This window comes from Vulpes vulpes, chromosome 7 (genome assembly GCF_048418805.1).
Source record: "Vulpes vulpes isolate BD-2025 chromosome 7, VulVul3, whole genome shotgun sequence".
Lineage (NCBI taxonomy): Eukaryota > Metazoa > Chordata > Mammalia > Carnivora > Canidae > Vulpes > Vulpes vulpes.
In genome coordinates, this window is record NC_132786.1 from 102161091 (window position 1) to 102189088 (window position 27998).

General features: G+C 40.0%; 1 protein-coding gene and 1 non-coding gene across 2 annotated transcripts in view; one reads left to right on the plus strand and one right to left on the minus strand.

Annotated features, from left to right (window-relative positions):
• Nucleotides 1–27998, minus strand: part of IGF2BP3 (insulin like growth factor 2 mRNA binding protein 3) — a 149940-nt gene that overhangs the window by 118029 nt on the left and 3913 nt on the right. The gene's annotated exons all lie outside the window — the stretch shown is intronic.
• LOC112915900 (U6 spliceosomal RNA) lies at nt 19377–19484 on the plus strand. Its single transcript, XR_003234189.1, has one exon. It is a non-coding gene; the product is annotated as a U6 spliceosomal RNA (small nuclear RNA).

The following is a 27998-nucleotide window of genomic DNA, read 5'->3' on the forward strand; positions in this document are numbered from 1 at the left end:
TCTTCTTTACCATGTTATTGTAATTGGCCAAAAAGTTTAGCATAAGCCAAAGGAAAACAGAGCACCAAGTAGCAAAGGCATACAAGTACATAAGGCTCTCACCTTTGCACAGTACATACCTGCAAGTGTACCCATAGCACATCTATCTGCCCTCAGGCTTTTTCTGTAATACAAACACCAAAAATTTAAAATGGCCCTTTCCATCTCAACTGGCCAGCCCTTTCCTCAACACTCTAATCCTTTTGAAAGCTTTACTATTAAGAAAAACTATCACAAACTAAATCTGTCGTTAACAATCTGTACAGGGAATTAAAATTTTAGTGGGCTGGGCTTTAGACTTTAACACCTTGTAAAAATGTTGAAATAAAAGCTTATGCATTTTCAAAACGTGTTAAGTGGCGGAGCACTTTAATTAATTACCTGAAGACTGACTTGTAGAAACAAACGCAGGACAGACCATCCACCAGAGGGCAGCACACAAACATACCTCTAACCACCACCCATTTGTCTACTTAGCAAGTCATTTTAATTTTTACCGTCTTCAAAAGAGCTGGGAAAGGACCTAGGTCAAAGTTTTAACTATTTTTTTCCTAAGAGGTCTACATGCACTTATATTTAACATACTATACTGATGACTAAAACCATAACACATTTTATATTTAAGACTACAATGTCACTTACAAGTATTTGGCATTCTAATTCCTTTCCCTACAGAGTTATCTGTTGGGACAGTCTTTAAATAATTATTTACCGCTATGTTTAGGGGCGCCTGGTGGCTCTGTGGTTGAGCGCCTGCCTTTGGCTCAGGTCGTGATCCCTGGGTCCTGGGATCAAGTCCAACATCAGGCTCCTCACAGGGAGCCTGCTTCTCCCTCTGCCTATATGTCTCTGCCTCTGTGTGTCCCTCATGAATAAATAAAATAGTAAAAAAAAAAAAAAAAAAAAAAACAACTTTAATTATTTAGGGACCTGGAAAGGCTTTAAATATAAAAAGTGGGTAACTAAAAAGCTATTACAATTCTCTCTTCACTCTGATACAAACAGAAAAAGATATAGGAAAAATGCTGTATGTGCTATATGTGGTTTATCTCTTGAAGAGCCTATAAATTCAGTCATGACAATTAGGAGACCAAACAAACAGCCTCAAAACAACCAAATAACTAAATCTGATTTACTTTTAACACACACATCTTAAAATTCTGTAAACATGGGGCATGTAGGTGGCTCAGTTGTTTAAGTGTCTGCTGTTGGCAGATCACAGGGTTCTGCTCAGCGGGGAGCCTCCCAATCCCAGCTCCCTGTTTGTGCTCTGTCAAATAAATAAATAAAATCTAAAAAAAAAAAAAATGTGTAGACAGAAAAGATTTCCAGAATCTTAACAGCTCAGCTCCCACCTCCTCCAGAAACTGCAAATTACCAGTCTGAAAGATTAAGTCTGGCTATGGCATTTATAGTTACTGCCTACTATGACAATGGCTAAAAACACCTTAATTCACATTTCATAGAAATTTGTTTTAACTGAATAAAATTATCATAAAATGTTAATTTTTCTCCTTCAAAAGAGAAAATAATGCCTTTCTGTTTCCCTACCACCTGGACACATGGGTTATCACTGGCAGGATTCAATAGGCAAACTGAAAGAAAATCCAGCTGCAAATAAGCCAAGAGGTCAAACTGCAAATACCAATAGCCTTAAAGCAATCTCTTGAAACAGACTTATTATCATTTGGCTATGTATTCACATCATCTTGGGAATTTTAAAGTTTTCTTTAAATAATGAAGAACTGTATTTTCAAAAATTTTAATTCAGCATTTTTGTTTGCTTCATTATTGAAATAACAAAAATTAACACAAACTAAAACTGTGCTGAGACCAGTCCCCAGATTTCAAGTTCTAATGTTTCAAATTTAATCAAGAAGTTTCAGTATTGAAGTGCCTGGCTGGCTTAGTTAAAAGAGCATGTAACTCTCAGTCTCGAGATTCCAAATTTGAACTCCATTTGGGTGTAGAGATTACTTAAGAATAAAATCTTAAAAAAAAAAAATTAAGCATTTGTTTCAGGTATTTTGAGGTTATTAAAATATCCAGTTAGCCCACTGACAAAGTTAGAGTTTAGGATAGCAGTATTTAAATGTAATTAAAAATTACAATAAAACTAGTTACCAGAATTTTATGATTGACCAAGCCATTAGAAACCATTTTAGTGAAATTTTTAACATTTTTAAATTAACTGCATTAGAAAAAATTTTTTAATTTTTTTAAAGATTTATTATTTTTAGAGAGGGGGGAGGTGCAGAACTGAGAGGGAAAGAATCCCAAGTAGACTTCTCACTGAGTGCAGAGCATGACACAGGGGTAAATCCCTCAACCCTGAGATCATAAGCTGAAATCAAGAGCCAGATATCTGACTGAGCCACCCAGGTGCCTCTAAAAACGATTTTTTAAATTGAATCTCTGCCCCCAGTGTGGGGCTCCAACTCACAATACCCAGATCAACAGTTGCACACACTAATACTCACTGAGCCAGCCAGGTGCCTGCACTATTATAAAATTTAGAACTTCCTCTGAAAAAGTTAAACCTTCACACTGATAACACAAATCTAACATGACCAAAACTCAAATGTCAGATCTACATATTTAGACAGTATAAACAGTATAATTTCTAAAATAAACTTGTTTAAATTGAAGACACATAACTAGATACATTACATACTACCAAATTACTAGCTATAATTTCATATTTAATAATTATGTAGTTTATATAGGAGCCATTAGTTTAACAAGTCTATAAATTTAGAATCAGCCAGACTGATGTACAACTAAATGTTTTAAATTTCTACCTAGACCTAAAACACACTATTTGTTAAAAATTCATTAATGTAGTAATGTAATGAGCACCTGTTATATAAAACTGAAATCTATATAAATCACTGACCTCTACCTCTGAAACTAAGAATACATTACATGTTAATTACTTGAATTTAAATGAAAAAAAAAAAGTATCTCCTGTTAAAAAAAATTCACTAATGTAAATTTCACTCAAAATCAGTGTTAACAGGGGATCCCTGGGTGGCTCAGCAGTTTAGCACCTGCCTTCACAGCACAGGGCATGATCTTAGTTGGAGTCCTGAGATCAAGTCCCACATCGGGCTTCCTGCAAGGAGTCGGCTTCTCCCTCTGCCTGTCTCTGCCTTTCTCTCTGTGTGTCTCATAAATAAAGTAATTAAAAATCTTTAAAAATAAAAAATAAAAAAATAAATCACTGTTAACAGCTTAAAATCTAAAAACAGGGGCACTTAACTGGTTCAGTCGGAGGAGTGTTGACTCTTATCTCAGGGCTGTGAGTTCAAGCCCCATGTTGGGTATAGAGATCACTTAAAATCTTAAAAAATAATAAAAAATAAGAAAAACTAATCTCCTTTAAAATCTTACACTCTTTCAAGTTTACAAATCAAATTTCAGTCTTTTCCAGAATGTTTTAATAAGATTTTTCTGCAAAAATTCTGATTTTAAAAATAAAACAGCAGGTTGGAAACCCAAAAAAGCAGTATAAGAACACCGTTTAGAAAAAATAAAAAACATTAAAATTAAAAATAAAATATTTTAAATCCTTTCAGAGGTGCTGGGGTGGGTCAGTTGGTTAGCCTCCAACTCTTGATTTTGGCTCAGGTCATGCTCTCAGGGTGGTGAGATCAGCCCTGCACCAGGCTCAAGTGCTGGCCCCAGAGCCTACCTGGGATTCTTCCTCTCCCTCTGCTCACCCCCTCTATTTTTTTAAGATTTTATTTATTTGACAAAGAGAGAGCACAAGCAGGGGGAGTAGCAGAGAGAGGGAGAAGCAGGATCATGACCTGAGTCCAAGGTAGATACTTCAAAACTGAGCCACCCAGGCACAACATTATTTTTTAAAAGAAATTTTTAAAACCAGGGGCTTCTGGGTGGCTCAGTCAGTTGGGCACCCAACTCATGATCTGAGCTCAGGTCTTGATCTCAGGGGTCATGAGTTCAAGCCCTGTGTTGGGCTCCATGCTGGGCGAGGAGGCTACTTAATTTTTAAAAAAAATTTTTTTTTAATTTTTTTAAAAGCTGAGAGGCATCTAGCTAGCTTTGTCAGTAGAGTATCCATCTCTTTATCTCAGGGTTGTGAGTTTAAGCCCCACACTGGGTACAGAGATTTGCTTAAAAATAAAATCTTAGGGACACCTGGGTGGCTCAGAGGTTAGGCATCCATCTTTGGCTCAGGGTGTGATCCCGGAGTCTGGGATTCAGTCCCATATCGGGCTTCCTGCAAGGAGTCTGCTTCTCCCTCTGCCTATATCTCTACCTCTCTCTCTGTGTCTCATAAATAAATAAATAAAATCTTTAAAAATAAAATAAAAAACCAAAATCTTAAAAACAAATAAGCTGGGAAAAAAAAAATAACAGGTAAGAATTAAATTTAGAGGGACGCCTGGGTGGCTCAGTGGTTGAGTGTCCGCCTTCGGCTCAGGGTGTAATCCTGGAATCCCGGGATCAAGTCCCACATCCCGCTCCTGGCACAGAGCCTGCTTCTCCCTCGGCCAATGTCTCTGCCTCTCTCTCACGCACGTGCGCTCTCTCTCTCATGAATAAATAAATAAATAAAATCTTAAAAGAAAAAATTAAATTTAGAGCACTTAACTAGTTCCAGTTAATGTAATGTGCTATATACATGCCCTTTAAAAGAACTGCTCTGAAATTTTCATAGGTTTGGGGATTTGGTCTTTTTTTTATTTTGGGTTAATATTGCACAACACATTTCTTCTTTCCATAATTGATGATGGGAATAAACCACCTGCTGGAATTTTCAGAAAATTAGAATAATCTGTAACAAGTACTAATAAGGAAATGTAACATTGTTAATATCCTACTAATAACAAGACATAAGCTTTAATGATTATCAGCCCAAATACAGGAAAACATACTTTACTTCTCAATCAAGGCTCCACTATTTCGGAGGCACCTGGCTGGCTTAGTCCATTAATCATGTGACTCTTGGATCTCAGGGTTGTGAGTTCAAGCCCCACATTGGACACAGAGTTTACTTAAAGACTTCATTATTTTTAATAGTACTGAACATACTTTATTACCCCAATTTTCCCCCCTCCCAACTTCCAAGGCATTTTTTTAAGATTTTATTTATTTGAAAGAGCACAAGAAGGATAACATGAGCAGAGAGAGGGGCAGGAGAGAAGCAGTCTCCCACTGAGCAGGGAGTCTGAGAGGGGCCTCAATCCCCAGGCCTGAGATCATGACCTGAGCCAGGGCAGATGTTCCACCAACTGAACCACCCAGATGCCCCCCAATGCACTCTTAAAACTGCCCCCCCCCCCTTTTTAAAGATTTTATTTGAGAGAGAGAGAAAGAGAGAGAGATGGCACAAGCAGAAGGCAGAGGGAGAAGCAGACTCCTTGCTGAGCAGGGAGCCTGATGCGGGCTTGATCCCTGGACCCTAAGACCATGACCCAAGTCAAAGGTAGCCACCTAACCAAATGAGCCACCCAGGTGCCCCAAGGTTTTGTGTGTTTTTTTTTTATGGTTTTTGAAATTTCTTTTTAAAACATATATATTATTTATTTATTTGACAGAAAGAGAGCAAAAACAAGGAGAGCGACTGGGAGAGGGAGAAGGCGGCTCTGCATTGAGCAATAAGCCTGATGCAGGGCTTGATCCGAGGACCCTGGAATCATGACCTGAGCCGAAAGCAGATGCTTAACTGACCGAGACACTCAGATGCTCCTAAAAATTTTTAATTTCTATGCCCAACTAGAGGCTCAAACTCACAACCCTGAGATCAAGAGTCACATGTTCTACCAACTGAACCAGTCAAGCATCCCTTAAATCTTCCAACCTTTTTAATTACCATAGAAAAAACAAGTTTTGCCCAATTCTTGAAGGGTGTTCTGTATATAGTATATTATCTCAAAATAATAGTTTAAGATTACATTTGAATGGGGATCCCTAGGTGACTCAGAGGTTTAGTGCCTGTCTTTGGCCCAGGGAGTGATTGAGTCCAGCATCGGGCTCCCTGTATGGAGCCTGCTTCTTCCTCTGCCTGTGTCTCTGTCTCTCTCTGTATGTCTCTCATGAATAAATAAATTAAAAATCTTAAAAAAAAAAAAAAAGATTACATTTGAGGGGCACCTGGCTGGCTCAGTCAATGGAACACATGACTCGTTTTCAGGGTTGTGAGTTCAAGCCCCACACTGAGTGTAGAGATTACTTAAAAATAAAATCTTTTTAAAAAATTTATTTGAGAGAGCACTCGCACATGAACAGGAGGGGCAATGGAAGAGGAAGAGAGAATCTGAAGCATATCAGTGCTCAGCATGGAGCCTGATGTGGGGCTCGATCTCATGACCCTGAGATCACAATCTGAGATGAAACCAAAAGTTTGATGCTTATCCGACTCAAAAATGAAATCTTTAAAAAAAAAATTACTTTGACTTGGTTCAGTGTGTATACTACTCACAAGAGACATCGGATTAAACAAACACTGAAAGAAATGTATTGACAATGCTCTACCAATTTCACACTATTGAGTTAGTACATCAAAATGCAACAGCCTGGGAAAACTGCAAGATCAATAGCTAAAGTTAAGTAAGGCAGTATGTAAAAAAATAACCTACACTTGAATAACAGTTTTTATAAGTGTGTATATTAACTATTGTCTATTATACACATTTTCAGGTGCAGGACACAGTATCTGAACTTAGACTTAATGTGTCCTCTACATGAAGAATGACCTGATTTTCACTAGTTATAAAACATCCCCAGAAGAGAATCAAAGATATTAATTAGATTTATTGCATTTAAGCAGTTTTCAAATTAAGTACAAAGCTGCTCATCTAAAATGAAACACTAGCATGTAGGGGATCCTGGGTGGCTCAGTGGTTTGGCACCTGTCTTCGGCCCAGGGCATGATCCTGGAGTCCCGGGATCAAGTCTCACGTCGGGCTCCCAGTATGGAGCCTGCTTCTCCCTCTGCCTGTGTTTCTGCCTCTCTCTATGTCTATCATAAATAAGATCTCTTTAAAAAAAAAAAAAAAAAAAACTTTAAAAAAATATTAAAAAAAAAAAGAAACACTAGCTCGCAAGACTTCATCGAGTACTTTGGACATCAGATTATCATAATCATTTTTCCATCTGTGCTGAATCATGCCTTTAGCATACCGCCACCATGCTAATACCTCTCACCTTAAAAACCCTCACTTCAACAGAGCAACAAATTAATAGTTAACATGCTATAATCTGCAAAATAAGAATGAGTTCATATTACTATAAACAAACGAAATGAAGAAGTGAAAACTTTTTTTTAATACTTTATTTATTTTAGAGATGGCAGGTGGGGGGCAGAGACAGAGGGACAAGCAAACTGTTCTGAGCATAGAGTCTGAAATGGGGCTCAATCCCAGGACCATGAGATCATCACCGGAGGCAAAATCAAGAGTTGGAAACTTGACTGAATGAGCCCCCCAGGCACCCTGATGAAAATTCTTCTTTAGAGTACAATTCCAACTAACAAATGGAGGAAAAATAAACAAAATAAGAGTGTTATTCTATGGCAGCCACTACAGTAATAATGATTTCAGGTAAGAATCATCAATGAATACTAAAACTAGTGATAGTACCAGAGAAACAGGATCTTTATATGGTCTTAAAACATCCCCTAACAAGATTCTTAATACAAAGGAGAAAATAGCAATTTTACACTGTGGTGTGGAATGAGATCCACCACAAGACCGAGATAGACCACAACATGACAGGCCACAGCTACCCTGACCCCAACTACCTGCAGAATGTGCTGGCCGACCTGGCTGCCCAGGGAGTGACTGAGGACTGCCTGGAGCAGCCGTGACTCCCCAGCCTGGCCAGCCCCCTCCCCACCCTACCATGCCTGCCTCTGGCAGCCAGCCACCCTCCACCCACGCCGCCGGCTGGGCTGCCCCTGGGATTGGCGGGCAGGAAGGTGCCTTTCCTCAGAGGCTGTGGTGTGTGTTGGGGGCCTGTCTTCAGCCGCCTCCCCGCCTCCAGGCCTGGATGTGTGTGGGAGTTGGGCAAGCCTGGGGAGTTGTACTCGTGGGGGCTTAAGATGCAGCTACCTCAGTGTGTGGGGCCCTGCCCTGGGCAGGTGGCTTTGGGTTCATAGTGCCGGGGGCCTGGTGTAGGGTGAGGCCAGACTGCCCCATCGTGGCCTGGGCAGGCGTGGGTTCCGGGTCAGCTTCTCATACCTCAGACATTCTGTTTGCAATAAATGCCATATAGCCAAAAAAAAAAAAAAAAAAAAATTTACGTTTACACTAGAGAATACTGGCAGATACAACTTTAACCAGTCGGTCTACGTTAAGGTATCTCCGTATCTCCTACTTCCTGATGTGGTGCACTAAGTACATCATCACTTTTATGGTAACTCACCAAAAACACAAAACCCAATTCTAACGATGGGGAGACATCAGATCAACCAATGCTGAGGGACATTCTACAAAATAACTAGCTTATGCTCCTCAAAAACATGAAAGTCCTAGGAAAAAAGACATAAAAGACAGGAAAGACAAAAGGCTAAGAAATTGTTCCAGACTAAAACAAACTAAAGAGGGCAGCCAGGTGGCTCAGCGGTTTAGCGCCGCCTTCAGCCTAGGGTGTGATCCTGGAGACCCGGGATCGAGTCCCACATCCAGCTCCTTGCATGGAGCCTGCTTCTCCCTCTGCCTCCCTCTGCCTCTCTTTCTACCTGTGTCTTTCATGAATAAAATAAATAAATAATCTTAAAAATAATAAAAAATAAATAAAAAATAAAAAACCAAAGAGAGGCAGGCCCCTTGGGTGGCTTAGTCTGTTAAGTGTCTGCCTGGGACTTAGGTCATGATCCCAGGGTCCTGGGATGGAGCCCCACATTTGGCTCTCTGCTCAGCAAGGAACCTGCTTCTCCCTCTGCCACTCCCCCTGCTCATGCTTGTGCTGTCAAATAAATAAAAGAAAGAAAAGGAAAAAGGAAAGAAGAAAGGAAAGTTAAAAGGAAAGGTCACAACTAAATGCAGTATATAATCTTAGATTTAATCCAGGATCAGGAAAAAAAAAAAAGACGTTAGTGGAACAACAGGCAAATCTAAACATCTGTAGATTAAATAGTACTGTATCAATGTTATCCTTTTTATTTTGGTGATTTTACAATGGCCATGCAATAGAATGTTCTTGTTTTTAGAAAACACATACTAAAGTATTTAGAGGTGAATGGCAATAGTTCTGCAACTCGCTGTCAGATTTTCCAAAAAAAATTTAAGTAGTCGAAACATTGGACAACTAGATAGAGGGTGTATGGATAATATGTGTTGTTTTTGCAACTTTCCTGTAAAGTGAAGTACAAAGCTTTTAAAGCCCTCCCTTTAGTCCCCAAACCCTCCAACTACCATCGCACTTCTCTGACATCTTTACGACCATCTCCTTGAAAGCCTATCCATGAACTTGATCTCTACCTCTTCTCTATCTATTCATTCACAAATCCACACCATTCCGGGTTTCAGTCCTATGGCTCCATCAAAACTCCACCCAACAAAACACCAATGATGATAATGTTGCCAACTCCATTCTCATCCTATTCTACACAGTAGCTGATGACCCCACCTACTTTAAACATTGTCATCAAGTATCTGATCTCCAGATACTTTTCCAAGATTCTCCTCATACCTCATGGGCCTGTCCTTGGGTTCCGTCACTTGTTCCCCCTCCTTCACTTACTATCCATTCACTGTCCTATTTCCACATGTCTAATTTAAAGTATCTCAAACTCAACCTGGCCAAAGGTTGAACTGTCTCCCCTATCCCCCATCACATTGCTCCCACAATCTTGCTTATCACAATTAGTGCAAACCTTATTTTCCCAGTTGCTTCAGCTATATAAACTGTCAAGGTATCTTCAGCTCCTTCATTACTCCCTACACCAGTCCCTCCACCTCTGCTTGAAAGAGAAGATTCTAACCATTCATCACTACTACCACACCTCAATAGCTCTGGTCCCAATATCATCATCTCTGACCTGTACAATTATAATCTCCTAACTAGTCTCTCTGATCCCATCCCACCCACCATGGTCTATTCTGAGAGAGTTCCTTTTCAAAGATAAATCTCATCACAACTGTCCCTTCTAAAAATCCTTTCAGGGGATCCCTTGGTGGCTCAGTGGTTTAGCACCTGCCTTTGGCCCAGGGCATGATCCTGAAGTCCCAGGATCGAGTCCTATGTCGGGCTTCTGCATGGAGCCTGCTTCTCCCTCTACCTGTGTCTCTCATGAATGAATAAATAAAATCTTAAAAAAAATAAATAATAAATAAAAATCCTTCCAGGGGCACCTGTGTGGCTCAGTCGGTTGAGTGTCTGGTTTTGTTTGTTTTTTGTTTTTGTTTTTGTTTTTTTGAGTGTCTGACTCTTGATTTCAGCTCAGGTTGATCTCAGGGTTGAGTCTCCCATCGGGCTCCATGCTCAGAACGGAGTCAGCTTGTCCCTCTCCCTCTATTCCTCCCTGGCTCATGCGTGCACATGCACACGCTCACTCATGTGCACGCTCTCTCAAATAAATAAAATCTTTAAAATAAAAATAATAACCCATCCATAGCTTCCTCTCATTACATTCCTATCTACCAACATGCATGCTCATCTCCTATGGCTTTCCTCCTGCTCTAATCCAGTCATGATGGCCTCCTCATTGACTAGAAAGCAGTGAACATGCATGGACTTTGGTTGTCCCCTCTGCTTTGGTCACTCTTCCCCACTTGGCACCTACCTACATGCTCATCTCACTTCCTTACCTCCTACAAGCCTCTGAGCATGCAGGACCATATCGGTGAGGATTTCCTTTATCATTCGATATGAAAAAATCAAAGCCAACCCTTGCCAGTTGTCTCATTCTTCCTTACCCTATTTTTCTCTGTAGCTTTTAACATGCCTCACATCACATATTTTGTCCGTATCTCCTCTCTAAATCTGTGCTGTCCAACAGAAATAACACAAGCTGCAAATGCAAGCCACATCTAAATTTTCCTGTAGCCACATTCAACTAAAAAGAAATAGGTGAAATTAACATAAAAATATCCATGAGATATTTTATATTCTCTTTTTCAACAAAGTCTTCAAAATCTAGTGTGTATTTAACATGTACACAACAACTGAATTTGGACTAGCCACGTTTCAACTGCTTAGAGAGCCACTGCAGCCAGTGCCTGTTCTAAGTGACAAGTGTCACCATACACCCTATGCTTCAAGATTAAGTTCAGGGCAGCCCGGGTGGCTCAGCGGTTTAGCGCCGCTTTCAGCCCAAGGCATGATCCTGGAGATCCGGGATCGAGTCCCACGTCAGGCTCCCTGCATGCAGCTCGCTTCTCCCTCTGTCTGTGTCTCTGCCTCGTTTTCTCTCTGTGCCTCTCATGAATAAGTGGATAAAATCTTAAAAAAAAAAAAAAAAAGACTAAGTTCATATGTTCAATTCTTTCTCCTGGGGCACCTGGTTGGCTCAGTTGGTTAATCAACTGCCTTTGGCTCAGGTAATGATCTTAGTGTCGTGGGATTGAGCCCCACGTTGGGCTCCCTGCTTAGTGAAGAGCTTGCTTCTCCCTCTCCCTCTGCAACTCCCCGACTGTGCTCGCTCTGTCAAATAAAATCTTAAAAAAATAAAAATCTCTCTCCCAAGAACCTAAAGTACTCCCCACTAGTAAGTATTCCAAAATTTGTTAAATCAGTCATTTAAAAACTGCTAAGATCAGGGGTGCTTGGGTGGCTCATTCAGTTAAGTGTCAGACTCCTAATTTTCAGCTTAAGTCATGACCTATGTCATGGGCTGTGGGTGGGGCACCACTACTGCCCCAGCTCAGCAGGAGTCTGTCTGAGATTCTCTCTCCCTCTGCCCCTCCTCCAACTCACGTGCATGCATAAACACAGACAGGCTCTCTCCCTCTCAAAATAAATCTTAAAAAAAAAAAAAATTAAAAAAATAAAATAAAAACTGCTAAGATCCAAGATCAGCAAAACAGAACCATTTGCAAAAAAGATAACATAATGGCAAGCTACCAAGCTTTCTCAAACCAGAGAAAATATACAGAATGGAAAGACTTGGTGAAATAACACGAAAGGTCATTCATATTATAATTATTAAAGGAAAAAAAATTATCTAAGACAAGAAAAGTACCTCTCCTGTGATAGGAACAAAAGTAGTTATTTTCTAAATTTAACCAACAGTTACTGAGGGCAAGGAAAGCAGGCTGAAATAGGTCAGAGGCAGGACTCTTCACTTGGTCGTCATTACAAATACAATGAATCACCACAAGCTTCCAGCCTCAAAACACCTGAACTGTCAGAACAAACTAAGTTAAAGCCCAGATACTTTGACTAGATTTCAATGTCCTAGGAATAACAAAAGGTACTGAACACTTCATTTCCTGAAGCAAGACCTATAGCCAGCAACACTTGGGGTTTGCTTTGGTTTAAGGAACTTAAAAAGCCACTGTTGTGTCCCTAAATGTCCAAACTCACTTCATTTCACTAATGTGCATTTGTTTTAAGTGCTCCCTAACTATTTATTCTATTTTGTCCTTCATACACCTAGATTTTTCCTTTGTGCTTACTTTCTTTTGTTGTTTTGTTTTGTTTTTTCTGCTTCCCACACCTGTTTTTCACAAACCGACTTCTGTAAAACTCCCTGTTGAGGCTAACATGCCACAAAGTTGCAGAAAATCCTCCCTTGTTCTTGCCATCTGTTGTGTTATGATGTAAATACATATTCACAGGAGAACCGAATCCAAATAATTTCAAATATCATGTAGGGCAGAGCAGCAATTCTCAACATATAAGTATGTGGACTCCTGGGGGTGGGGGGTGTCTCTGAGGCACTATCAAGAGGACAAGAGGGCAAAACTATTTTTATAATACAAAGTTGTTATTTGCCTTTTTTACTGTGTTGACATTTGCACTGAAGCAAACAGGGCAAAAACAGCAGTGGGTAAACTGCTGGCACCTTAGCACGACTCAAAGCAGTGGCACGAAACTATAGCAGTCACTGCATTCTTCACAGGCGCTCACAGTAAAATACAATCCAAGTTTCATTTTTAAATGTTCTTGATGAAGCAGTAAAAACTCTTAATTTTCTTAAATAACTCTTGGGTACATGTCTGGTCAATAGCTATGTGAAGAAAAAGCCAGTATGCATAAAGTACTTCTGCTATCTATTATGGCTTTTCCTGGAAAAAAGCACTGTGCAGTTGCCTGAGTTGCAAAACTGAATCAGCCACTTTTTTTCACAGAGCACCATTTTTACTTGAAAGAGCTATAGGCAAACTATGTTTACTTAAGCTTGAGTATCTGGCGGACATTTTCTCAAAAGAGAATAAAGTCAGCCAGTCACTTCAAGAAAAAAAACTAATGGTATTCATTACCAATGACTAAATTTGAGCTTGAAAGTATAAAAAAAAAAAAATCAAACTTCTGGCAAACCATGAGCTTTGACAGTTTCCCAATACTTAAGGATAAAGGAGGCATTCAAAGTGCAAGAGAGACAAATGGATTTTAACCTAACAGTATAAAATTCTCTGATATGATTTCACACTGATACGATATCCCATGTTTCAACTAGCCTTTAAAAAACCACCACTTGTTGAGTTTTGATGTAGGAACAAAGAATATCCACAATCATCTAAAAAGATAATTAAAATATCCCTTTTGGAGATCCCTGGGTAGCTCAGCAGTTATTGGCCCAGGGCGTGATCCTCGAGGCCTAGGATCGAGTCCCATGTCGGGCTCCCTGCATGGAGCCTGCTTCTCCTTCTGCCTGTGTCTCTGCCTCTCTCTCTCTCTCTGTGTTTCTCATGAATAAATAAATAACAACTTTTTTAAAAAATAAAAAATATCCCTTTCCTTTTCTATCTGTGTGAGACTGGATTTTCTTCATATACTTCAATCAAAATACATCACAACATGTTGCATGAAGTAGCTCTGAGTATCAAGCTATTAAGCCAAAAACTAAAGAAATTTGCACAAATTGTAAAACAATTCCATTTTTCTAATTTTTATTTTGGTTTTACAAGTTTTTGGGTTTTTTTTTTTTTTTAGATAAAACTCTTATGTTTAGTAATACGTAGTGGCATTTATTACAGTTTTTTATTTAAAATAAGAATCTTGGGACACCTGGGTGGCTCAGCGGTTTAGCGCCGCCTTCAGCCCAGGGCCTGATCCTGGTGTCCTAGGATCGAGTCCCACATCAGGCTTCCTGCACAGAGCCTGTTTCTCCCCCGGCCTGTGTGTCTGCCTCTCTCTCTCTCTCTCTCTCTCTCCCCCCCTCTCATGAATAAATAAAATCTTTAAAATAAAATAATCTTGAACATTATTAACTGCTAATGCAGTATAGATCAAAAAGTAAAAAACAGACAAAAGCTCTTTGGGGTCCTAAGTTTTTAAGTGTCAAAGGGTCAAAACCAAAAACATGAAAACCATTTGAGTAGGGTATTCATGAACCTCTCCTCTCCCTGATTAACTAATCTTTTATAGAGATGACCACTCTTCATGGTGGGCAATCTTCCATACACCAATATATACATATGAAAGGTTTCTTTTTCCAAATACTTGTATTTTAAAAGCTATCCCATTACTGACTTTTCAATTTGTTCTTCCCATGTCATCTCATATAAACCTTTATCATTCTAACTACTAATAAATGTACTATAGTACAGTTTGTTTGAACATGGTACATTTTCTTTGGAACTTCCCATTAATACCACAGAATTGGAGCACCTGGCTAGCTTAGTGGGTGGAGCAGGTGACTCGATCTCGGGACCATAAGTGCAAGCCCCATGTTGGGTGTAAAGCTTACTTAAAAAAAGGGGGGGGGGGTGTCCCTGGGTGGCTCAGCGGTTTAGTGCCTGCCTTTGGCCCAGGGCGTGATCCTGGAGTCCCAGGATCCAGTCCCGTGTCGGGCTCCCGGCATAGAGCCTGCTTCTCCCTCTGCCTGTGTCCCTGCCTCTCTCTCGCTCTCTGTGTCTATCATGAATAAATAAATAAATAAATCTTTAAAAAAGAAAATACTGAAAAAATTTCAAAAGTGTCTTTTTGGCAGCTCTTTCTTTTTAATAGAACACTACAAATAAAATAGCTAGCTTGAAAAAAGATATTAAATATGCCTAAAATAAAAAAAAATGCCTAAAATATGCCTAAATTGTTCAACATTAACCCCAAGTGATTTTTTTAAGATTTAGGGGAAGAAAAAAAAAAGCTTTAGCGGGGACATGCCTGGGTGACTCAGTGGTTAAGTGTCTGCCTTTGGGTCAGGGCACAGTCCTGGGATCCTGGATCGAGTCCTACATGGACTTCCCCGCTCAGCAAGACACCTGCTCCTCCCTCTCCATTCCCCCTGCTTGGGCTCTCTAACACTCTGTCAAATAAATGTTTTGTTTTTTTTTTTTTTTATGATAGTCACACAGAGAGAGAGAGAGAGGCAGAGACATAGGCAGAGGGAGAAGCAGGCTCCATGCACTGGGAGCCCGACGTGGGATTCGATCTCGGGTCTCCAGGATCGCACCCTGGGCCAAAGGCAGGCGCTAAACCGCTGCGCCACCCAGGGATCCCTGACTTTTTTTTTTTTTTTTAAAGATTTCATTTACTTTTTTGAGAGAAAGAGCAAGCATAAGCGAGAGCACATGAGCAGGGGGAGGGGCAGAGAGAGAGAGGGAGAAGCATGCTCCCCACTAAGCAGGGAGCCCGATGTAGGGCTCCATCCCAGGTTCCTGAGGGTCAAGACCTGAGCTGAAAGCAGACATTTAACCGATTGAGCCACCCAGGCGCTCCTGCCAAGTGATGTTTTTAAAGAAAAAGATAGGAAAGAAGAGAAGGGGTTCTAGGGTGTCTTCCTCTTTTTGAGAAATCTACCTTCTAAAGCCCAGAAATGTTTAACTGTTAAATGTTCCAGACAAATTAAAGGCTAGAGATTTATTCATTTATTTATGAACAAATCTTTAATAAATAAGATAAAATGTAATGAGTGATATAATCAAACCTAAATGTTTATCTGCATATAGTATGGACTCCTTCTCAAAACATCTTTTTATCAAGACCTGTCTGGTGTTTTGGAGATTTTTTACAATATTGTTGATGAAAAATATGCTTATGGATCGCAGAAAACCATGAGAACCAGTTGTTTTCCATGATACTTGTTTCAGGGGTATTTACATTTACATTACATTTTTTAAGTTTTCTTTTTTCTTTTAAGATTTCATTTATTCATAAGAGACAGAGACAGAGAGAGAGAGAGAGAGAGAGAGAGAGAGAAGCAGAGACACAGGCAGAGGGAGAAGCAGGCTCCCTGTGGGGACCCCAATGTGGGACTTGATCCCAGGATCACCACCTGAGCCAAAGGCAGACACTCAACTACTGAGTCACCCAAGTGCCCCTCTTTTTCTTTCTTTCTTTCTTTCTTTCTTTCTTTCTTTCTTTCTTTCTTTCTTTTTTTTTTTAAAGATTTTATTTGACAGAAAGAGAGCACAGCAGGGGGAATGGCAGGAGTGGGAGAAATGGGCTCTCTGCTGAGCACGGAGCCTCATGTGGGGCTGGATCCCAGGACCCTGAGATCATGACCTGAACTGAAGGCAGATGCTTAACCTGAGCTTCCTAGGCACCCCTACATTTTAAGTTCCAACAGATATCACCAAATGACATACCAAGAAGTCTTTGCCAATTTACTCTCTAGCTATATGAGCACCCATTCCTCTACACTCCTGCCAACACCAAAAGTGAACAAACACTCTTGTTCATTTTTCCCTACCTGATAGGCAAAAATTTGCCATTACAATTGTCATTTCCCCCATTACTACTATGATTAAGTATCTTTTCCTAAGTACACTGGCTTTTCAGATATTTCCTTCTGAACTCCCACTTCTGTGCATTCCACTTTTATTTTTTGTATATTTTTGTAGTATGTTGTCTTCCTCTTGGAAATTAATAGCATTTATCTCCTAATCTTTTTAATGGTATCTCAAGACAATTTCACAACTAGATACATTTTAGAGATCCTAAAACCTACACATCCAGACACAAAGTACAAAGTCTTATTCACAACACACTCATCTTCTACAAAGAAAGGTGAAAACTATGTGCACGAGATGCAAACCATGGGATTACCCAGGAATAATTTATTTTCAATTACCACATGTAAATATACCAGCTTATTAGTATAAGACAATACCATTTAGTGGGATCCCTGGGTGGCTCAGGGGTTTAGTGCCTGCCTTCAGTCCAGGGTGTGATCCTGGAGTCCCGGGATCAAGTCCTACATCGGGCTCCCTGCATGGAGCCTGCTTCTCCCTCTGCCTGTGTCTCTGCCTCTCTCTCAGTCTGTGTCTCTCATGAATAAATAAAATATTAAAAAAAAAAAAAAAGACAATACCATTTAGGTGTCATATAGAATCCTTTAGGAACATCATTCAATTCCCAACAACCTAGTGCAGTAACTTTTATTGCCTCTATTTATTGATAAACTAAGAGGCTCGGAGAGTTTAATCAGTGTGCTGAGGATCACAACCGAGGTCCAGGTGATTTCAAGCAAGAGGTCACTGGCCCTCCCCACTGTTGTGCTTTACTGCCACCCCTAATTTTGCTCAGCTAATCCTATGTGCGCACCAAAGTGTCCCATTTTTCTCCAATGGTTCATTATATCATTTGAAATGCCTTAATAAAAATCACATAGCACCAAATGTTTTAATCATCACTACTGATGACTGTCTTATTCTGTTACCTTTTTTAGGTCGTGTATAACAACACAGGCTCAGTCTTACCACAGGATTCCTCATCATATCACAATCTACCCTAAGTAGCCTGTCAAAGGGTATCCTAAGAACAGCTCTAAGTGCCATGGAGTTTACTGGGGCACAGCCGTTCTCACAAAGTACTTCAAAGGTAAAAGCATTTCAAGATGACGACTTGTGACCAGAAATTAATGTAGGCATTAAGTCTTGCATGATGATCCCAAATAACCATCTGCTGAATGGTATTAACTAACTGAGCTCTGATAGTTAACAGATCAAGAATCAAATAGTCACTCCTCAAGCACACAGGCTGCTCTTACCACCCGCTCTAGGCTCAGCCTCAACCACCATCCAGCCTCACACTTGAGCCTCTCTAATCCCAAACAGCTTGTAGTTCCCCCCCACACACACTGGGATATTTCACACTCACATGCCTTGGCTCCTGCTGTCCCTCCTGCCTTTTCCATCCCCACTGCACAAAGCCTCCATCTACCGTCACATCCCTCTCTGAACCTATACCTGGCTGGCTGTACCAATATCCACCTAAGCCTAATGCCCGCCCCCCAACCCTGTGTTTCTGGGGCATACCATACATACCCCATGACATATTTACACCTTCTCTTTACCTGCAGAGATATTCATCCACCCTCTGGATCAATGCCCAGTGAGGCACTGCTGGTGTTCAAGATAAAAATATCACCCAGGCATTGAAAGAGAACAAAGTGAAAGTCAGTATACTCCGTGTACTTTTTCTTTGGGACAAATACCTTATTCTTCTTTGTAGCCTCTGAAACCTAGCATTAAGCTGTCCTAGAGGGGATGCCTGGGTGGCTCAGCGGTCGAGCACATCTGCCTTTGGCTCAGGGTGTGATCCCTGGAGTCCTGGAATCGAGTTCCACATCAGACTCCCTGCATGGAGCCTGCTTCTCCTCCCTCTTCTATGTCTCTGCCTCTCTGTGTCTCTCGTGGATAAATAAATAAAATCTTCAAAAAAAATTTTTTTTTTTACATACAAGAGGCAGAAATGAATAAGGACCTAGGTTTGTCAGAATTAGCACAACATCCATGGTATAAAGAATAAGGCTATTCCTGGATTCATACAGTTCTCCATGCTTGAAAATATAGGGTGTTTTTAAATTTTTATTTATTTATTTGAGAGAGAGGAAGAGAGAGAGAAAGAGCACAAGAGTACTGGGAGAGAGAAGCAGACTCCCTGCTGAGCAGGAGCCCCACTCAGTGCTCAATCCCAGGACCCTGGATCATGATCTAAGACAAAGGTCACTTAACCAAATGAGCCACCCAAGCACCCTGAAAATAGTTTTTTGGGTTGTGTTTTTTTTTTTTTTAAGATTTTATTCATTTGACAGAATGAGAGTGAGCACAAACAGGGGGAGCAGCAGGCAGAGGGAGAGGGAGAAGCAAGCTCTCCATTGAGGAGGGAGCCCCACACGGAGCTCAATCCATGAAGCAAGGATCATGACCTGAGCGGAAGGCAGATGCTTAACCGGCTGAGCCATCCAGGTGCCCTCTGAAAATAGTTTTTAACCAAACTGTCTCACTGCATACTTCATTGAAAACTGCTCTCTTGTGCTCACTTTAGCAACACACACACTAAAATTGGAACAAAACAGAGAAGATCAGCATGGCCCCTGCACAAAGATATGAGAATTTGTAAAAGAGTTCCAAAAAAAAAAAAGACAAAGAAGAAAACTGCTCTCTTGGTTGTCTTATGACTAACCATGTCAATATAAGTTAAGTGCTTTTGGCAGAGCACTTTCAAATTTAAATGTGCATGTCTTCTGACATAGCAATTCCCAATCTAAGAATTACCTTATAAAAATATCCAACCAAGAGTCTTATGACATAAAGGATACACTCAACAGACTATTATGAAAAGTTAAACTGCTGCACATCTATGTTGAGCAATATGGTAGTTTAAAAAGAACCTACACTGAAGATTCTTCAGGATACATCATTTAATAAAAGCACAAATTATAAACAATTTGATTAAACTAAAAAAAAAGTTTATTGACACATTCATAGAAGAATTTCTGGAAAATAATATACCAAATCACCAGCTATAAGACCTGGGCTGAAAAGCAAGTCTTTTCACACTGTATATCATGTGTTTTGAATTAATTTGAATGCACACACAGATAAAAATTCAAGTTTACTTAAGATTTATATACTCTCTTATATCTAGGTTATACAGTATTTTTTTAAAGGTATTATATGCTCAATTAAAATAAAATAAAAAAACACCACCCACAGATTTCTACTTACATGAGTCCACATCCAAAACCAGAAAAAAAGTTTTCTGTATTTCTGTTATCACCAAATATAACCTACATCCAGCCTTTGTACTTAAATCTAGAGAGGAAAAATACAATAGCTGCCACTGAAGTTACTACCAAATAATACTGTATTGATGCTTTACATATGTTGTCCCTAGGATCCTATCAGGCATTATTTACCATTCTAATCTGCCCAGAACTCAATTTCCTTGTCCTTAATCAACATTATGCATTTAGAAAATAAAGTTGGGATTAAACACAGATCTCAGACCTCATATCCTACATTCTTCTGGCAATACCCTTCAGTTCAACAAGGGCCCTTGGCATAAGCATCAGAGCTCCTAATCAAAAGGTACCAGCACAATTTCGCCTACTTATTCTCTCCCTATCCTTAACAGTATTTTCAAGTTTAAAAGATTTCCTTCTGCAAGCCAGGACCCTACTAAACTTGGTTAGGAGCTGGGACAACCAAGCACCATGGACTCCACTCGGGACAATTCTACCTCTTTTGCAATCTAAAACATAGCCCATGAGTCACAATCACATGCCTGAGATAGAGCCATGGCATCTACTTCCTCGTGCCCTCTGTTCTACTCTCATACCTCCTTAGGCCTCCCTCCAACTTCTCTGCAATTCATTTATATTTAAGATGAAGCTGCTAAAAAAAATACCTTAAAGGAAGAAGCAGTTCCTCTTTCCATCTTAAAACAGGATGACCAGATATTTTTATTTGATAGTAAGCCCCAGATTCCAGACTACCTGTGCTCATCTTTTTCCTACAGGAAGACAATAAATCAACCTTCAAAGAAACCAAACCAGATTTCTTTTTTCTTCACAGAAAGCAAGAAACAGGACATCTCTGCTCCAACTTGCCGCTGCAAACATGACCAGGCTGCTGTGTAAGCTACTTTCAGGATTTGACATCTTAAGTGAGAGGAATGAAGGCAGGGCAGAGTCAAAGGACAGGGAAAATGGGTTCCACTAATTACCTGCAGTGTCTTGAGCAAGTTACTTTTCTCAGGCCTTTATGGAGAATTTTTTGGTAAAATACCACTAATACATATACATATATATGTGTGTGTGTGTGTGTGTGTGTATACACACATATGAGAAAACCAGTAAAAATGAATCATATATATATATGGATTCATACATATATATATAACTTTATCTCATTTTTATTGGTTTTCCTTTCTTAAAATAGCAGATATTTAATGCATTCTGAAAGTAGTACTTGAGGGGCAGCCCAGTTGGCTCGGCAGTTTAGTGCCGCCTTCAGCCCAGGGCATGATCCTGGAGACCCGGGATCGAGTCCCACATCAGGCTCCCTGCATGGAGCCTGCTTCTGTCTCTGCCTGTGTCTCTGCCTCTCTCTCTAATAAATAAAATCTTTAAAAAAAAAAAAAAAAGGGGGGGGGGGCAGCCCTGGTGGCTTAGCGGTTTAGTGCTGCCTTCGGCCCAGGGCATGATCCTGGAGACCTGGGATCGAGTCCCACATCAGGCTCCCTGCATGGAGCCTGCTTCTGTCTCTACCTCTCTCTCTCTCTCTCTCTCTCTGTGTCTTTAATAAATAAAATCTTTTAAAAAAAAATTTAAAAAAGGGCAGCCCTGGTGGCTTAGTGGTTTAGTGCTCCTTCGGCCCATGGCATGATCCTGGAGACCCGGGATCGAGTCCCACATCAGGCTCCCAGCATGGAGCCTGCTTCTCCCTCTCCCCCCACACCCCGTCTTTAATAAATAAATAAAATCTTTAAAAATAATAAAAATAATCAAAGGACTTGCATAAACCAAGTCTTAAAGACAGTTACTCAGATTCAGTCATCTGTATCAAATCAACTGATCAACACACCACCTAGTTTTGGTGACAACTGAGGCCAAAACCAGGATTCATAATATAAGGAGAAAGCTGCTTTACCAAGGACCAAATTTTTAAATATGCAAAAATGAGGGAATTTAGGGTACTTACAAAAGGTTTCTTGTATTTCTTTTAGCTAAATTTTTATGAAAAAAAAAAAGGAAGGAATGTTTTACTTATTTCAACATTCTAAAATAACAAAGTGATTAAAGTATTTTAAACTTAGCCTATGATATCCATAAATGTTTTGGCCAATAGTTTCAACCTTGCTCGTCAAATTGTCTTTTTTAAATTTCTAATTCCAGTTAGTTAACATACCCAAATTAAGTCTTGAGATAACCACAGAGAAGCACTGGACTTGGTCTACACTGCCTTGGAACCACAGCTTCAAAGGATTTTCCAAATGTTTATTAATAAAAAGTAGAATAAGTTATCTAAAAAGTGAGCTCAGTCACCAGAAGTGTTGAAACAAATGCCAGAGAGTAGGTCAACTGAAACAAACAAATCTTGTCCACTGGCAAGAGAATCAACTAAACTTAGGACTCTTCCATCTCTAGCAAGTTATAAATAGTACATGCTCAGACATATTTCTGGAAAGTAAAAAAAATTAAGATACTAATAAATGAATTCTGAAAGAAAGGCTTATATCGCAGGTTGCTCTAAAATTCATAAATCACTCTCCATCCACCTACTGCCAAACCAGAGGCTATAACTTACCACCACCCCCACTCACATTCATCCATCTAAATCACAAACTGTCAGTGGTATTCCATACAGTTGATAACACCTTCCTCACCCACGGGCTTTTTTTATGCATCTCCCAGAAATACTTCACTCTGCTTGTTTTCCTCTATGTAACTGGCCTCCCTTACTCTCCTTTACTCAGTCTCTTGGTAACCTTATCTGATTCCATGATTTTAAATACCCCAACCTAGTGACATTCCAATTCTCACCTCACCAATTCCTACCCTCTAGGTTGATATATCCAACTATGTACTTGACTTCACTTAATTTCTAATAAGCGTTAGAGACATAATACGCCAAAAGTGAAGCTCTTGATTTCTACCCTAGAATTTGTTACTTCCCCAATACTCTTCATTTTTGGTAAATGGCACCACCCTCCATTCCACTTAGTTTTTCTGACAAAAAAAAAAAAAAAAAAAAATCTTGCCATGCTTTACTCTTCTCATAACTCTAATCCATCAACAAATCCTCTTAGTCCTTTCTTAGAAATATACAGACACTGGGATCCCTGGGTGGCACAGCGGTTTGGTGCCTGTCTTTGGCCCAGGGCGCGATCCTGGAGACCCGGGATCGAATCCCACATCAGGCTCCCGGCACATGGAGCCTGCTTCTCCCTCTGCCTGTGTCTCTGCCTCTCTCTCTTTCTCTCTGTATGACTATCATAAATAAAAAATTAAAAAAAATTAAAAAAAAAAAAAAAAGAAATATACAGACACTGACCACTATTTATCAATTCCAAAGCTAGTATCATCTCTCACCACAATATTACAATGGGAACTGGCTCCCCATTTCTAGTGCTTAATGTAATTTTTAGACATTTTAGGTTCCAATCACTTTGAAGCCACAACTCCTCCCCTCCTCCTTCCATTTATAAGACAATCTACAAAAATCGTCACCATTAATTTCTTCCTCTCTGTACATGCATGCCACTCTACCATCAAGAGATGGAGGCTCTTTCCATTTCCTACTTGAATCTGTGCTGGCCTTGTGACTTGCCTCGATTGACAATATGTGATAGGATAATGTGCCAATTCTGGGCCTAGCCTTTAAGAGGTCAAGCAGCTTCGATTTACTCTTACTTAGTAGCCAAGGGCTACTACCAAGCCCTGAGATACCACGTGGAGAAAAGTCACATGGACCAGTGTGAAGAGGCCAGACACCAAGAGCCTTCTTGGACCTTTTAGACCAGCTCAGTAAATGACCCAGAATGACAGACACCATGTTGGAACGGAATCAATCATCAACCAGATCCACAAAATCATGAGGGAAAATTGGTTATTTTGAGCCACTAAGTTTTGGGGTAGTTTGTTATGAAGCAAGAGAAAACTGAAACACCATGATAGCAATGGAATCAACTTCTAAACAACTAAGTGATAAGGGCAGCTATTCTAGACACTTAGTCCTCTCTCAAGTTATAGCTCCACTTGGGGCACCTGGTTGGCTCAGCTAGTAGAGCATACAACTCTTGATTTGAGGGTTTTGAGTCTGAGCCCCACAGTGGGATTAAAAATAAAATCTAAAACAAAACACCGACACACACCTTATAGTTCCACTAGATTCCTCAAAGAACACATCTATAATAATTTCAAACTACTTCCTAATCAAGTTAAATGGTCTCAGGATAATTGCCTAAAATGCATAATTTATGTACTATGCATTCCCCTTCAGGGCAACAAAATTCACATACTATATTCATATTTATAATTGTGTTTATTTACCAATACTTGTCAAACAGCAATTTCAGACCATAATAAATTACACTCTCAGTTTTAATAGAGCACAAAAACTGTATCTGCCACCAGCTTTCAAGTAAAACCCTGGAAGACCAAGCCAGTTTTTTAAACATCAGATTTATGGGGAAAGAGTTCCTAACTAAAAACGCCAATCCCATCCCTTGGTCACTGCTACCACACTGCCACCTCCTGTCTTATTACTCTAGAAGCTTGAATCAGACATAGGCAACAGTCAATAAAGGAAACTTGGCTAAGAATAGCACAGCCTTTCTCCATCCTCTCAGAACCAACCAACTACCAAAGTTGGTGGATAAATAAATAAATTGGTGGATAAACAAAAAATGGGTAAATCATACAATTCAAAAATTAGTTACTGCTAGGAAAGTTATCTGAACACTGCTAAAGACAATTACAATGGAGCTGCTTCAAATATATAGTTTTTATGCTCAACAGCTTCACTTTAATAGAAAATCCAAGACCTTTAACAACACATTAACTGCAGTGGTATGGCTCATAAAAGGATTTCAAAGTATAACAAAGATCACTTCCCTCTGACTGCCCAAAAGAGGTACATGTGTAAAAGCAATTGAGCTATCATACTACAGAAATTACAAATTGTGTACAGGGAAAACCCTACATTTCTCTAATCCCAAAAGGTATTTTTAAGCCTCAGCTGGTAACTCATTTCGAGCAGAATGGCAAAACTCAGAACAAAATATGCCCCCTGTTAGTTTATTATAGTGGCATTTGGCATGAACAGAGAATGTAAGTGATCACACAAATCAAAAGGAAAGCCAGAAACGGAAGCCAAGATTCTCAATTCCCACTGGCTCCAGGCACATGTCATGTTTCCATAATGTCTTCCGTGTTACTGTGGACAGTCCCACAGAAGCTACGTATCAACATTCATTTATACATATAGTTTTTAATTCTAATAATGCCAAAGTAAGAAATCTTTTACTCTTTCTCAAGCTGTACTGAGAAAACAACATGAAATCAAGAAAAATCTTTTTGGCTACAATCACTTAAGCAGTTATGCATTACTGACCTTAAACTGAGCACTCCAAAGACACTGCTTATGATTCTTTACCAGCCATGAAAGTTTCCTAACATTCAGAACCTCAAGTCTCTGTGTGAGAAATCTAATTCATAAGATTCACCTGTACCAAACTGATAAGCAAGGAGCAGCATAGCTATTCATGCCTATGTTTAAAGGCTCAGCATTAGGGCAACCCAGGTGGCTCAGTGGTTTAGTGCCGCCTTCAGCCCAGGGCATGATCCTGGAGACCCAGGATCGAGTCCCACATCAGGCTCCCTGCATGTCTCTGCCTCTCTCTGTCTCTCATGAATAAATAAAATAAAGGTTCAGCATTAGAGATGCCCGGGTGGCTCAGTAGTTGAACATCTGCCTTCGGCTCAGTGCATGATATTAGAGTCTCAGGATCGAGTCCCGCATGGGGCTCCATGTGGGGAGCCTGTTTTTCCCTCTCTCATAAATAAATAAATCTTTTTAAAAAAAATAAATAAATAGGGAATGCTTGGGTGGCTCAGCAGTTGAGCATCTGCCTTCGGCTCAGGGCCGTGATCCAGGGGTCCAGGGATCGAGTCCCATAGCAGGCTCCCTCCAAGGGAGCCTGCTTCTCCCTCTGCCTATGTCTCTGCCTCTTTCTATGTGTCTCTCATAAATAAATAAAATCCTAAATAAATAAAGGTTCAGCATTAAAAACAGCTTTTATTGGCCTGAGACAACAGGATCATATGCCCTAATGGACACATTGCTGGTTGTGGCACCATCCTATTCTATACATGACAGCTGTTAAAATAAAGCACTTTTAAATAGCCATTTAAGTAAGATACATTTAAAACCCCAGTAACTTTTATATATGCTATGTCTTTCCAATTCACACGTTAAATACAAGATTCTAATATACAAATAAGTTGTTCACTTAATTTTCTTTTTTTAAGGAAACAAAAAAAGCATGTGAACTCAGACATCAATCTGTTTTAATGGATTCTTCCTGGGAAAATGTTAACTATAATATCCTATTTTGTTTATCCCTTATCAAAATATATTTTGGCTTCATATAATTTTAATCAATGCTGACAGCTAAATCATGAGCAAGTTTAATCCATAAAAAAACCAAAAATGTGAAAAATTTTCATAACTTAAAAAAGCCATGGAAAACAGGGCAGCCCCGGTGGCTCAGCGGTTTAGTGCAGCCTTCAGCCTAGGGCATGATCCTGGAGACCTGGGATGGAGTCCTATGTTGGGCTCCCTGGCATGGGGCCTGCTTTCTCCCTCTGCCTGTGTCTCTGCCTCTCTGTGTCTCTCATGAATGAATAAATAAAATCTTAAAAAAAAAAAAAAAAAAAAAAAGGTCATGGAAAACAAACAAAAACCACCATCCTGTGAGTTCCCCAGTGTCAGCGACTTTCCCATTCCCTCTCCCATGCCCAACAGCCCACAACATAACAAAAAAGGAAATCAGTGCTATTTACATAATCACAGGGGCACATATTCGGTCCCACAAGGTATCAAGAGCTCTTCCAATCAAACCAAGCCACAGTCTTCAAAAGTCACAACAATTTTCAGACCTACCCTTACCTCCTAGGCAGGGTGGAAAGTGGGGTTGAGTGTTTAAGCTTATCCTTCAGAGTGAGGCCAGGTAGTCAATGTACTTTATCTTTTACAATAAGCATAGAAAGTGTAACATAGATATTCAAGGCAATCTTCTCTTCATTCAAGAGACAGGGGATCTCAAGCTCTGTAAAATAGTGCTATCATCTTCCCCAACTGAGGGGTATCTGAATGCAGAAAAGCAACATTCCTTCCACATTCCCTTGAGACTTCAGTAATCAGGAGCTAAGCATGATCAGAACCAAACTCAACAACACCCCTTCCTGAAAGGTTCTGTGCCCAGATCAGCTCCTAGTCACTGTTGGGCCAGCATGCCAAGCGTCAAATCGCCTCCTGGGCCTGCTCCCCTGTTTAGTTGCTACAAGCCCATTCATCCATCTCAGAGTGCTGCCATAAGCATTCTTCAGCACTGGGCTCCCAACATGCCTTGCACAGCAGGTATAAAGGTCACTGCTGCACATGTGGGTGTGCCTGCCTCAGATGCCCACATGATGATGGGATGGAATGCAATGACTGCTAAGCACAAAAGAACTCCACCCAGAAGTCCAGCAGGCTCACTTGGCAAGAATTGGTCTGCAGCATTCAACTCACTGTCAACCAGCACCACTTCTTGACCTTCCCATAGGAGCTAGGTATGGATCACCAACGTGTCTTCTCAGACCTCTCCCAAAGCCTATTCAGACAATGGAACGGTCCAGATAAGGGAAACTTCATCATCGTACCTCCAAGGTTCAATTAAAACAAAACTATAGATTTCCAACAAATTTTCCTGCGTAAAGAAAGACACCTCTACTTTTCTTTTCTGGCATTTGGTACTAGAAAAGGACTTACTTGATTGTTCTCCCTATTAGTAAAAAGTTGTCTCCAATGTCCTCATTCCTATTTGCTAGTAACATATTATTTAAAATCCTGAGCATTTTAATGTAAGCGAAATCAGCCTGAAAT